Source organism: Eubalaena glacialis, chromosome 7, assembly GCF_028564815.1.
Source record: "Eubalaena glacialis isolate mEubGla1 chromosome 7, mEubGla1.1.hap2.+ XY, whole genome shotgun sequence".
Lineage (NCBI taxonomy): Eukaryota > Metazoa > Chordata > Mammalia > Artiodactyla > Balaenidae > Eubalaena > Eubalaena glacialis.
In genome coordinates, this window is record NC_083722.1 from 41,650,825 (window position 1) to 41,665,213 (window position 14,389).

At 41.8% G+C, this 14,389-nt stretch overlaps 1 pseudogene; it reads right to left on the reverse strand.

Moving 5' to 3' along the window:
• Positions 1 to 2,563: 2,563 nt before the first annotated feature.
• LOC133095722 (DLA class II histocompatibility antigen, DR-1 beta chain-like) lies at positions 2,564 to 13,081 on the reverse strand (annotated as a pseudogene).
• Positions 13,082 to 14,389: the final 1,308 nt, after the last annotated feature.

A 14,389-nucleotide genomic window follows, 5' to 3' on the forward strand; every position in this document is an offset into this window, starting at 1 on the left:
ACCTAGAAAATGGTACAGATGAACCGGTTTGCAGAGCAGAAATTGAGACACAGATGTAGAGAACAAACGTATGGACACCAAGGGGGGAAAGTGGCGGGGGGTGGGGGTGGTGGTGTGATGAATTGGGCGATTGGGATCGACATGTATACGCTGATGTGTATAAAATGGATGACTATTAAGAAAAAAAAATAAAGTTGTACCTAATATAAAAGGGGTTTTTAATATGTGTTTGCCGAATAAATTAATCAATTAATTAATTTACTGGTGCACACCATATTTAGTGTTTAGTGATATAAAAAAATAAATTTTTGATTACATAAAATATTTGAATGTTCTTCAATTTAAAATGATTAGATAAGATATTCAGACAAGTCAAGCTTTCAAATCTGTTCGTTACAACATATTTTCTCATTGTCATTTAGGCAACCACTTTTACAAACCTTCCATTGTTTCTATATACACATGTGAGTAGAATAGAATGGGTATAGCTAGATATTCTTATTCTCCTCCTCTAATTTATTAAGCAAAATGTTGTATACTACACATACTCTCCTGTACCTTGTTCCAAATATATTTTGGAGATTATTCCATAGCAGGGTACAGAGAGCTTCTCATTTTTTTTCTAGCTGCAGGGTACTTCATCGTTTAGATCAGTGTATTCATGCATTCCCTTTTGTTTCCCAGCATTTTCTCTGTTTTCTGCTAAGGTAAGGTCCACACAGGATTCTCTCATGACAGACAGTTTGTCACACTATCTGGGGGGGGCCTCAGAAATACATCTTTTCCACTACAGTGGCTTTGTCCTGATAGCTTTCTGAAAAGAGCACATCCCAAGTCAGAGTCAGCATGTCGCTGATTTTTATTCAAGAGATAGAAAAAAAAATTGAGGTGTTGAAGTCTACCCTTAATAATAAAAGGAAAGTTCTAGAAGTACCCAGGTTTAGATACTTTCTTTTAAAAAAATCAGGGAAAAGAGACAAAAGAATGTGATTGAAGGCATCATATACTTACAAGTTACCTGCATGTCTTGTATTTGTTGTCCCCTTTCTGTATCCCATGGTGTGAAGGGACTTGTGTGTTTGTCTTTGAGAATGCAAAGATGTAGGAGACCGGGAAGTGGGTTCAGTAAGGGCTTTCTCCTAGCTCAGGGCAACACGCCTAAATACACAATGCAGAAAACCCGAGATAAAACAGGGAAGGAAGCAAGGAAACCTTCCAGATCACATGTGTCCAAAATTCCGGAATGTAAATGAAAACCATCTTTGTTTTGTGATGCAACTCTCCCTTTCTCTTTTCCATCTATTTCTTGTCCTTGATGCTGTATGAAGCAGAAGATTTCACTCCCTGTGTATTTCAGAAAATAAATATAAGGAAATGTGGGCCAAAGGAGGCAGCAAGTGTAGAAAACAAAGAGGATCAGGAAAGAATGAAATAAGGTACTGGAATCAACATTGGGAACTTCCAGGTCCAGGTTAGGGGCTGAGGAAGCCATCCAGGACATTTCCTGCAGGGTCATTCAACCAGATCCTGAGCAAACCAGATCCTGAGAAAGTACTCTTGTGAAGAATGAGTGCTAAGCAGGAAACCTTTTCGTGCTGTGAAGAAGCTGGGACAGACGGTTCTTTTTTTTTTCATTTTTTTTTTATTGAAGTAGAGTTGATTTACAATGCTGTGCCAATCTCTGCTGTACAGCAAAGGGACTCAGTTACACACATATAGACATTCTTTTTCATATTCTTTTCCATTATGGTTCATCACAGGAGATTGGATATAGTTCCCTGCACTATACATTAGGACCTTGTTGTTTATCCATCCTATATATAATAGTTTGCTTTGCATCTGCTAATCCCAAACTCCCACTCTATTCTTCCCCCACCTCCCCTCCCCCTTGACAACCACAAGTCTGTTCTCTATGTCTATGAGTCAGTTTCTGTTTTGTAGATAGGTTCATTTGTGCCATATTTTAGATTCCACATATAAGTGACATCATATGGTATTTGTCTCTTTCCGACTTACTTCACTTAGTATGATCACCTCTAGTTGATGGGACAGAAGGTTCTTGCTTGAGTGTCACCATCTTCGCTTCAGCTCAGGAGTCCTACAGGAGACAGAGGAGAGGGTTGTTTCCAGACCTACCTCTTCATGCTGCTTCTTTCCCTCTTTTTGGGGGCCTCACATTAAAGCCCTGTAGTAAGAAGGGGGAAATCATTCTTAAGCCTCCCTGAGCCAAAGATACTTTAGAGCACAGGCCTCTTGTATTATTTATTTATTTATGTTTGACTGAAGTATAGTTGATTTACAATGCTGTGTTCATTTCTGCTGTATAACAAAGTGATTCAGTTACACACACACACACATTTTCTTTTCCCTTATGGTTTATCCCAAGATACTGAATATAGTTCCCTGTGCTATACAGTAGGACCTTGTTGTGTATCCATCCTATATGTAATAGTTTGCATCTGCTAACCCCAAACTCCCAATCCATCCCTCCCCCACCCCCTCCCCCTTGGCAAACACAAGTCTGTTCTCTTATTAGCTGGTGCAAAGCTTTATTGCAAACCGCCTAATCAGAATTCAAAGTCTTTCTCATTTTGTCTGTCTCCTGTCTTGTCATCTCCACCACCATTCCTAGGAGACCAAATCTATCTCTAAAAGAGGATGAAAGGGCATTACCTGTTGGCTGAAGTCCAGAGTATCCTAGGAAAGGGAAGGGAGGATGTATACTTAAAAGATACGGAGTCAAGTCTGTCCCCGGATACAATGTACCCAGCCCCTGACTCCCCCCTCTCACCTGAGATTTCTCTACATCACCACCCATATCACCTGATGTCAGGGTGGAGAGGAGAGCAGACCCTGAGAGCACGTGACCTAGGAAGCTTCTCTCACGCAAATCCAGCATCATTTCATCAGGCTTAGCATCTCTTCCTGCATTTGCCCCAGGATCTCCATCTGAGATCTCCATGCATGATAACCCTTCTCTTATCTCTACAGGCCATCACCTCTTATATTTCACCCATAAATAACCATGGACTGTTGATCTCTGGATTTCCAGGAAATTTGAGATCGACTAGGTAAAGGTTGCTCGATGTGTTCTCTGAATATCGATGACCCTGTATAGGATTGGGTCATCGATATTCAGAGAACTCACTGAGCAAAGCCGTATTTCTTCCTCCAAAAAACCTGCGGGGCATCTCAGCTGCTAACAGCTTCCTTACCATTTTAATTCCTGATTAAGAGCAGCCCCACCCCAAGGAAGAGCAGACCCATAACACAGGCCCCGATTCTACTCAGCATCTTGCCTTGTGAAGGTTCATACTGTGTCCCTGAGAAAAGAAGCTAGTTTGGGTGATTTTTACCCTGAATCCAACTTCTCTGAGACTCTGAGAGCTTTGATTGGGGGGAGAAGCCTGATCTGAAAGAACTAGAATAATTGGCCATTCCTAGAAAAGGAATGGCTACAAGGTTCAGGCAGTGAATCGTTTAAATATCACAGCCCTGGCATAAGGCCACACGTCTTCAACATCTGATGGATGAGGAGCCTGGGACTGGATGAGATTGAACTCCCCTCAGGTCAGGAACATCCCTGTAGAGGATGTGCCCCTTCTCAGGTCACAGTAACAACTCAGAGCAGGAGTGTCAGAAGCACAAGCCCAGCCCGACGCAGGGGACTGGTGCCCAGGGCCAAGGGGTGACCATGACCTGTGATGTCATGGGAGGCTCAAAACAGGGACATCTCTATTCTGCTTGTCAGGCAGAACTGCCTCCCCAGGGAGTATAAGTATTTGTAGAAACCATCACGGGATATCTGTAACCTATCAGGGGATTTCTATCACAGGATATCACAGGGCAGCCCCAACAACCTAAGCTGAAGGAGAGAAGAACATGGAGCAAATGCACATATGCTGGGCGGAGAGGAGAAACCTGACACTTGGGGGTAAGCAAGTCTCCTCCCTGATGCATAAGGAATTTTCGAGGTCAGAAAGCTTCTCACTCCATTCCACTGCGACAGGGCTCGTCCAGCTGGGGTGCTCCACGTGGCAGGTGTAGACCTCTCCACTCTGAGGAACTATTTCAAGCATCACCATGATCTGGAAGGTCCAGTCTCCATTAGGGATCAGGCCTGTGGAGACCACCCCTGCCTCCTCTTCCTGGCCATTCTGGAAGCACCTGACTTCAGTGTGGCCTGGATAGAAACCATTCACAGAGCAGACCAGGAGGCTGTGGTGCCACAGGGGCTGGGTCTTTGCAGGATACACAGTCACTGTAGGCTCCAGTAGGAGAGAAAAGGTAGAGGGAATAGCGAGGGAGACAGTAAGTATCCTGACCAGATGCAGCCTTGGGCAGGCCAGGCTGCCATGTGGCTTAGGAGAAGTCAGTGTCATGGGTCTTGAATTTAACCCCTAAAACAGGGCCTGTTAGAGTTGAGAGATGTTGAGCAAAATTGTGGGGTTTCTTTTCATAATTTGAAACAGTTACTTATTGTTGAAGTATTTACAAATTTTGCAAGACACAGGGTGCATTGAATAAAAGGGTGATTTCTGTAACTAGGCTGCCTGGGTTCAAATCCAGGCTCTACTTCTAACTGGTTAATCCTGGGAGAGTTTTTAAATCCCTCTGTGCCTCAGCTTTCTCGCCTCTAAAGGAGGATAATGATATGAATTTACCTCTTCAAGTTAAATGAGTCATATATACAACGGAATACTACTCAGCCATAAAAAAGAACGAAATAATGCCATTTGCAGCAACATGGATGGACTTAGAGATGATGATACTAAGTGAAGTAAGTCAGAAAGAGAAAGACAAATACCATATGATATCACTTATATGTGAAATCTAAAATATGACACAAATTAACTTATCTACGAAACAGAAACAGACTCACGAACATAGAGAACAGACTTGTGGTTGCCAAGGAGGGTGGGGTTGGGGGAGGGATGGAGTGGGAGGTTGGTGTTAGCAGATGTAAGCTATTATACTGTATATGGAATGGATAAACAACAAGGTCCTACTGTATAGCCCCAGAGAACTATATTCAATATCCTATGATAAACCATAATGGAAAAGAATATTTTAAAAAGGATGTATATATGTATAACTGAATCACTTTGCTGTACAGCAGAGATTAACACAACATTGTAAATCAACTATACTTCAATAAAAAAATATTGATCATCATATTAAAAAAAAAAGAGTTAATGGACTTAAACTATGTAAAGAAATGGCTGGGGGAATTCCCTGGCGGTCCAGTGGTTAGGACTCTGCGCTCTCACTGCTGAGGGCCCGGGTTCAATCCCTGGTCAGGGAATTAAAGTCCCACAAGCCGCACAGGGGGGCCAAAAAAGAAAAAAAAGAAATGGCCAGAACTTAGCCTTCAGTATATGTCAGTTACTTACTGAATGTTTTTACTGTGAAAGAAAGTGTGATTCAAAGCTTAAGGGTAAATTAGGGAACAGTAGTGGGGTAGATAGAGATGTAGAGTGTGAAATCCTGGTTACACTGCCTCAATGGACTCACGTCTTAAAACAGCACAGAAATGGTTCTTCCCCTGAGAAGCAGAAATAGACAGAGGTCATTCTCTAACTCTGTGAGTTGTGTCTCAAGGAAAGCACGAGTCCTGCAGAGGAAAAGGAACAAGGAAAGTTAATCATTTAAAAAGTTTTTATTGTTTTATACTCAGCTGATGGATCTCTCTCTCTCTTGCTCTTTTTTTTTTTTTTTCCCAAAAAAGTCACATCTAGTTTTGCAATTGTTATTGTTTTAGAATTCTCTCTCCTTCTAAATTGACATTTGAGGTCAGGGCAGGGTCTGGGACTCTTAACATCTGAGATAACCTCTAGCACTCTCAGGCCCTCAATAAATACAATTATTTTAAAAGAAGGGAGAGGGACTTCCTCGGAGTTTCAGTGGTTAAGACTCCGCCCTCCCAATGCACGGGGCCTGGGATTGATCCCTGGTTGGGGAACTAAGATCCCACATACTGCAACTAAGCCTGCGTGCCACAACTAGAGAAGCCCTCATGTGGCAACAAGACCCAGCATAGTCAAAATAAAATAAATAAATAAATTTTAAAAAAAAAGAAAGGAGAAATGGGGGACACATTTGTACCATACCACAAAATAGCAGATTTAAGATCGATGGTAAATCATTAGTCACAATTTTTCAGTTTCTATTTCAGTAAGTAAAAAATGTTAAATTCTTAACATGGAAAATATTGAACAGAATCTAATAGAAACCACAAACTGGATAAAATGTTGAATCAAGTATCAGCAAAGTGTTAATAATCTTACTGCACAGACAACCCGTAAAATTACTGAGAAAAACACTAGGACCCTAATGGCAACAGATTAATAGATAATGCTTTGGGCAGTCATTACAATTGGGGGGAAAAAAAAGAGAGAAGAACTTTAGGAATAAAAGAAATGTAAGTTAAAAATAATAAGATATAAATTTCCAACTAAGTGGCAATATGGAAAATAAAATCTAACAGTGGGGAGTGTGACGTAAATTGTTTACAGCCATACAAAGGGAAAACACAGCTACTTAAGTACTATTAGCATTATAAAAATAGTAACATCAGTATGGTATTATTAAGTAACAAAATTATATCTGAAAAGCTAGCTTCACAATCATTTCAAATACGTAAAAATATACACACTAAGAAAGCAAAAGAGTAGTTGGAAATTTAAACCTAAAAGTAGCCTCAGAAAGGTCGGAGGTGGGTGGGAGGTTCTCCGCTGCACCCCTAGAGATTAGTTTCCCTCACAAATTTCATTCTCAAAGAAACGCTCCTGCACACAGACGCCGGCACATTTATTTCAGGGGTTTCAGGAGTAAGAGGGTGTGTGCCCAGAGCAGACTGGGGCTCCTCTCACATTCTCCCAAGCCTCTTACATTTCTCACCTCTCCTCCCCTCCCCTTCCCCAACAACAGACACCTGGAGGTCCCTTCCCGCATCTCTGACCACCCACCCCAGTCAGCCTTTTCCTCCGTCTCCCCTCCCCCAGACTCTCCCAGGGCGGCAGCGGAGGATGCCTGGAGCCCTCCCTCCTGCATCCCTCTCACCATACCCCCCTCCCTCCCGGTCCTCTCAGACCCCAGGCCCACTCCCCCCACCATACACACACTCTCTCCCCTCTCACCAGCACACATTGACAAAATCTCACTTTAGTTTTCCCACAGAAGGCTCTCTCACGTGTACCCTCGTAACTTGTACTTGTCCATAATCCCACACAGTCACCCTGGACTCAGTCCTTCTGTCTCTGTGTCTCTCTATCTCTGTCTCTCTGTCTCTGTCACCGCCCCCCCCCCGCCCCGCCCACCCGCCCCCGACCTCGCCGCCGCTAGGTGCTGCTCTCCAAGAACTTGTAGTTGATCCTGCAGAAGGTGTGCCCGGCGGCCCGCGCCCGCTCCAGGGCATCCTTCTGGCGGTTCCAGAGCTCCGCGGCCGGCCGCCCCAGCTCGCTCACCGCCAGGTCCTCCCCTACGTTGCTGTCGAAGCGCACCAGCTCCTCCCGGTTATAGATGTACCTGCCCAGGAAGTGCACCTGCCGCGTGCTGTTGGAGAAATGACACTCGGACTTTACCTGCACCATGAAAAGTGCTGTGGGGACAGGAATGATGTTGTCACCCGGGCGCATGGGAAGAGACTGGCGGTGACGCCCACCGATGACAGGCGCTCGGGCGCAGGCGGGGGCGCTAGGACTCCCTCGGAGGCTCTACCGGCACCCCACGGGTTCATCTTCCACCTGCCAGCGGTGGAGGAAGGACGTGCTGGGCGGAAGAGACCCCCCCCCCACCTCTGCTCCTGAGCCATTCGGTCTCCACTTGGCTTCCATGCTGGTCTGGACATCTCCAAGTGTGAACTGGACCGGGATTTGCCCCATCACCATCTTCTCTTAGGAGCCTCCTTCATTCTGTAAGTACTTGGTTAGGGCTGTGCTTGTGCCCAAACTTCGCTGTCCCTTGGGACTCCAAGGAAGGGAACACAGCCATCTCCCCTCTACTTGTGGAGCTTAAAATTTAGTGAAAGTGATGGACAAAAGCCAAACATGCAAGAATTTATACAGAAGTGTGAAATGTCAGGATAAAAGTGTGGCATTCTATAGCAGAGAATATTAGGATGACCTAAATTAGGTTAGGGTGCCAGAGAAGTGGTCTCTGAAGACATTTAAGTGGTAACATAAAAGGTTAAGTGGATGTGAGCTAGAGGAAGTGTGTGTGTGTGTGTGTGTGTGTGTGTGTGTGTTTAGGGGAAAAAGAGAGAGACATTTTAGGTAACGGTAATACTGTGTGGAAAAGCTGAAAGAATTGATGAACTTCCTCTAGAAAGTTCACTGAAGCACAGAGAGTGAGAGAAAGGAGGGGAAAAGATTAGACTGGAAAAATCACGTGGAACCAGGCACTTAAAATCCTCGTAGGTGACATTAGGATTTTGACTTTATGCTAAACGTAATGAGAACTATTGAAGAGTTTTAGGAGATTAAAACCATAACCCCAATACAGGTCCACAATCCCTTTTCTGCATTTCCAAATCTGGACAGCTCAGAAAATCAGATTTTCTAAAAATTTGCTGCCAAAATTCGTTTGGCAAATCTGACCTGCTGAGGGAAGGGGTCAAATGTATCTTAGAGCTCTTATTGGTTACATGTGGTTCTGTAGCTTCACTGTGTGTAAAGATACATATAGACATAAATATCACATATATATCATATAAATGCACATATTTTTGATTTTTTGTTCTTAAATTACAGTATCGTTGACATTATGTTAGTTCCAAGTGTACAACATAATGATCCAATATTGTTAAAGGTTATACTCCATTTAAAGTTATTACAAAATAATGGTTATATTTCCCTGGGTTGTACAATATATCTTGTTGCTTATTTATTTTATTCATAGTAGTTTGTATCTCTTAATCCCATACCTTTATCTTGCCCCTCCCTCCTTCCATTTCCCCACTTGTAGCCCCTAGTTCACTCTTTGTGAGTCTGTTTCCGTTGTGTCACATACATTTGTTTTATTTTTTAGATTCCACTTATAAGTGATAACATAGAGTATTTGACTTTCTCTGTCTGACTTATTCCACTAACCATAATACTCTGTAGGTCCATCCACATTGTTGCAAATGGCAGAATTTCATTCTTTTTTATGGCTGAGTAATAGTCCACTGTGTGTGTGTGTATATATATATATACACACACAAACCACATCTTTACCCATTCATTTGTTGATGGACACTTAGGTTGCTTCTGCATCTTGGATATTTGTAAATAATGCTGCAGTGAACATTGGGTTGCATGTATGTTTTCAAACGAATGTTTTTGTTTCTTTCAAAAATGAAAATGAAAATATTTTTAATGTTTTTGTCTTTAGATTTAGTTGAACTGTGAAAATGTCAAAAAGAGTTAAAGAATAACCCTGTGGTTAAAAGTAAGAAGAATAAATGGAAGTTTCTGATATCATTAATAGTGTGGAAAGTAGCATTGCTGCAGAAATTTGAGGCATTTTACTGAAAAATATTGTAGCAGCCACCACTATTTATGACTTAAAAAGACAAGTTGTTGAAAGCAAATAGAGATGTGATGACCAAGAACTCGTGACATTTTGAAAAACATGGCGTAAGGCAAAAAATCAAAATGAAGATCTTGAACTTGCTTTGATTGAATGGATTCAACAAGAAAGTAGTGAATTTGTTCAACTGTCTAGTTTTGGGGGTAATGAAACAAGCAAAATAAAACCACGAAGGGCTGAACTGGATGGTGAGTGTGTGTAGAAAGTGTTAAGTCTAGAATTTTTAGAAGCAGCATAGTGTATATGAAGCAGTGTAGACATTTTGGACCAGGTGGTTCTTTGTGGTTGGGGAGAGGGAGGTGTTCTGTGCATAGTAGCCTGTCTATCAGCTTTCCTGGCCTCTACCCAATCAGTTGTCAAAAGAAACCCCCTGTGTGACAACTAAAAATGGCGCTATCTGGAGCCAATGTTCTGCAGTGGGTGAAGGAACGGGGAGAAAGGGTGCTGAGCTGTCGTTTGGTGAGAACCTTGGGTGTAAATCATATGAAAAAAATGTCCTGGAGAAACCACTCTCAATCATGGAGCAGCTGACAGTGACATAGAAAAATTTGCCAATATTATATCTGTTGAAAATCTTGGTCCTACAAGAAATATGTTTTTTGGGAAGCCGGTCCCAGTGAAGAGCTGTTTTTTCCAATCAAATAAAATTGTTCAGTCCAACCAAAGTTGACTATTTCTTTGCCTTGGCAATTAGTCACTGTGATATTGTGATTTATGATAAGAAACATGTATTTGTTCTTCATCCCCGTTTCTGCCACAGATCTCCTAAAACCCTGGAAATTTCCTAAGGGGTAAAATCTATAAATGAGTCTTTTATATTAATTAGGTGACTTTTGGATCCAGTCTAAGGAGATGTACTGGTCCATAGTCCTCCCTATCTCAATAAACAGCACCACCATCCACCCAGTTATCATGCAAGACAAAATCCTGAGGGATAAGCTTTTGATTTTCTATCTTCCAACTCCCACCATTTAATTCATTAACAAGTCACTCAACACTCTATCCCAAATCTGTTCACTTCATCGCTACTACACTAAATGAAGTCACAGGCACATCTTCCCTGGAGAACCCTTCTACTCTCCCCTAACTGGTCTCCGTGACTCCACTTGGAACCCCTGCAATCCAATCTCCGTGAGGTAGCTAGAATTAGTTTTTAAAATAAATATAAATGGACTCTCCTTGTAACCCCTTTGTAGCTTCACATAGCTCTGTAAATAAAAGTCAAATTTCTCACTATGGCCATCAGGGCCTAACATGATTTGGCTCCTGACTTTCTCTCTAACCTCATCTTATTCCACTCCCCAACTTGCTTTCTCTGCTTCAGCTCCTCTAACCTTCTTTCCATCCCTTAAACACAGCAAACATCTTCCCACACTTTGACCTTTCCCCTGGTCCCTCTCCCTGGAGCATTTGTCCCTTAGATCCTTCCCATGTCTGGCTTCTTCTCATCATTTATGTCTCAGATGAATGTCACAGGGAGAGCCCTCTAGACACTTGCACTGAGGTCAGGTGAATACAATTTTCTCAGTCCCTTAACCCTTATATATTTTTTTTAGGGCATTTATTGCTGTTTGAAATGTTTTTCTTGGTTCAATGTTTATTGGGTTGTTGTCTTTCTCTCTTGTCATTAGGTAACTTCCATGATCATAAGGGACTTTTTTTCTGTTATTCAAATAGAATCCTCTGCGCCTAGGACAGAGCCCAGTATATAATAGTTGCTCAAAAAAATATTTGTCATCTAAATGAATAAAGCCATAGTTTTGGGAATTGATCTTTGTGGGGCTCCTGGTAAAGCAAGAAGGGGCTCCAGGTCCAACACACTTTTGTAATCATGACATCTTATGTCTCTTCTACTTTCCTGTGAGAAATTCAGACTAACTTCCTCTTTCTCCTCTTACTACTTGGAAGGAAGAGGAAAGGAAGGTAAGGAAAAGGTGATTTTTAAGAGATAGGGAACATTTCATGAAGTTTCATTTCATCCAATGAGTCTGTTATAGTGCTGAGGGTTTGTGCAAACTGGGGATTTTTAGTAACGGTGATGACATAGTAGGGGAAAGAATAGGGAAAAACCAGAAGGAGAGGTAACCAAAGATGACTAATTATGGAAAATAGATGGCATGATGAATGAACCCATGAAATTTGGGCCCAAGACTCCAAGAGGCCAATGAGTTCCCTTGATTTCCTTACTGGCTTTCAGCCCTATGGGATGGAAACAGCCTTCACACGCTCTGTATCCTGCTCAGGGTGTATGGTTTGAACCATATGAAATTGCTGATATTTGACTATTTTGGGTTTATAAAAATATAATTTCATATAATTTATTCTGTACTAGTTGAATCTCTTCTTGTGGGTTCAGGCCAGAGAAAGAGGAGATATAGGAGAAACTGATAGGATAGAAAGGTTCAAAATAGAATAAGCACTAATAAGCACTACCCTGTGTCAGGTTTTCAGTTCTTATGAGTTCTTTAAGGCATCATAGAATGCCCCTTAGATGCTCCTTAACCACAGGGTCATTCTAAGTACTAAGGATCCCTGCTTCAGGTCCAGAGTGCTTTACGCAGGAGAAATAGGGAGAAAACTAACCCCAACTTTTGTCAGAGTACCTCCAGTACAGGCATACAGGCCTTATAAACAGCGGGGTTTAGGGAGAAAGAAAAGGAGACAATAGATAACCAACAAGGACCTACTGTACAGCACAGGGAACTCTACTCAATATTTTGTAATAACCTATAAGGGAAAAGAATCTGTAAAAGAATATATATATATATATAATATATATATAACTGAAGTGCTGTGCTGTACACCTGAAACTAACTCGATATTGTAAATCAACTATACTTCAACTTAAAAAAAAGAAAAGAAAAGGAGACAATGATGAAGTCTCTTGATGCATCCTCACGTATTAGCGAGAGGTAGCCGCATCACAGATCCCATAACATAACACAGGATAACACAGGATCTTCTAGGAGAGATCTTTCTAACTCCTTTTGAGTCCCCATAAAATTTTCAGAGGATTGTTCCCATTTTCTGGCATAACTCAACAGAATAAAGGGAACCACGGATGGGAATTATTTTGAAATCATTAATAATCATTTTAGATTATTTTTGAAAGCATTTCTAAATCCTCTCAAAACCCCGAGGGAATGGGATGTAAGGCTGGAGAGGTTTTATTAGAAGAGAGTTGACAAGAAATAGCCTATATGTATATATACGAAGGCACCTTATGCAGGTCTCATAAAGAGGGCAAGTATCCAGGCTCCTTTTGTTTGTGGAAGGAATTGAGGATCCATGTGATAAAGGTAAGTAGTCACTGAAGAAGATGTCAGTGTTTTAAGTGACATGGCCTGGACCCAGACAAACCTAACTCCCTCCCTGCCCCACCCCCCAAAATAGCTCACCATCCAAGGTGTGCACTTACCTCTCCAGCCCAAGCCAGGAGCGGGCTCAGCACCATCAGTATCACTGTCAGAATTACTGTCCAGGAGCCTGCAGGGAAACAAAGGCACACCATGCAGGAGAAGAGAAGAAGACAGGGTGCAGGGGAGCAGACAAATCTCAGTGAGGACTAAGACCCTCCTCCAACCCACATCTCAGATATTACCAACCAAGGAACTCATTTCTTTGTTCCTGGATTGGGTCGTCTCAGTTTTGGAGAACCAATCAGATTCATCTGTGAATATCATCATCAGTTGCTGGTTAGATACTCAATATGAAGTTCCTCTTCCGAAACTTCGATTTCCTTCCTTAGGAGGATTGTTTTAATTTCGTGCTTTAAAGGTTTGATCTAGTTGTATTTGTAACATTTTAACTGGGGCCCTATCATGACCCAGCTCTGTGCTGGTCAGTGATGGTCACCCAGGATTTTCAGGATTGTCTCCAGATGCTGTCACTGAGTTTAGTGGGACCTCCAGGATACACGTAGAGAAAGTGGCTTATCGGGGGCAATCCTTGTGGAATGGAGGGTCTTGAAGGTATTTGTAGAGCATGTAACTAACAATGTAATAGGGTCAATGTCCAAATCACATTCTACAAGACCCTCCATGTGGAATGGAGGGTCTTGAAGGTACCTTTGTAGAGCATGTAACTAACAGTGTAATAGGGTCAATGTCCAAATCACATTCTACAGGGGGCTGAGAGATTGATAAAGGACTCAAAGCAGCCTTTGGCACAGCAATTCTGCTTTAGAATAATTAATATTTTATGTGAAAAAGTGATCAATCCCTTCCTCCTAGCTCCCATTTTGACTTCCTCATTTAATTGGGGATATTTCCCTTTCTCTCACTTAAAAAAATTTTTAAATTTAATTTTATTTATTTTTTATATAGCAGGTTCTTACTAGTTATCTATTTTATACATATTAGTGTATATATGTCAATCCCAATCTCCCAATTCATCCCACCATCACCACCCCCTGCCATCAGTTTCCCCCCTTAGTGTTCATACGTTTGTTCTCTACATCTGTGTCTCTATTTCAGCCCTGCAAACCTGTTCATCTGTACCATTTTCCTAGGTTCCACATATATGTGTTAATATACGATATTTGTTTTTCTCTTTCTGACTTACTTCACTCTGTGTGACAGTCTCTAGATCCATCCACGTCTCTACAAATGACCCAATTTCGTTCCTTTTTATGGCTGAATAATATTCCATTGTATATATGTACCATATCTTCTTTATCCATTTGTCTGTTGATGGGCATTTAGGTTGCTTCCATGACCTGGCTCTTGTAAATAGTGCTGCAATGAACATTGGGGTGCATGTTTCTTTTTGAATTATGGTTTCCTCTGGGTATACACCCAGTAATGGTATTGCTGGGTCA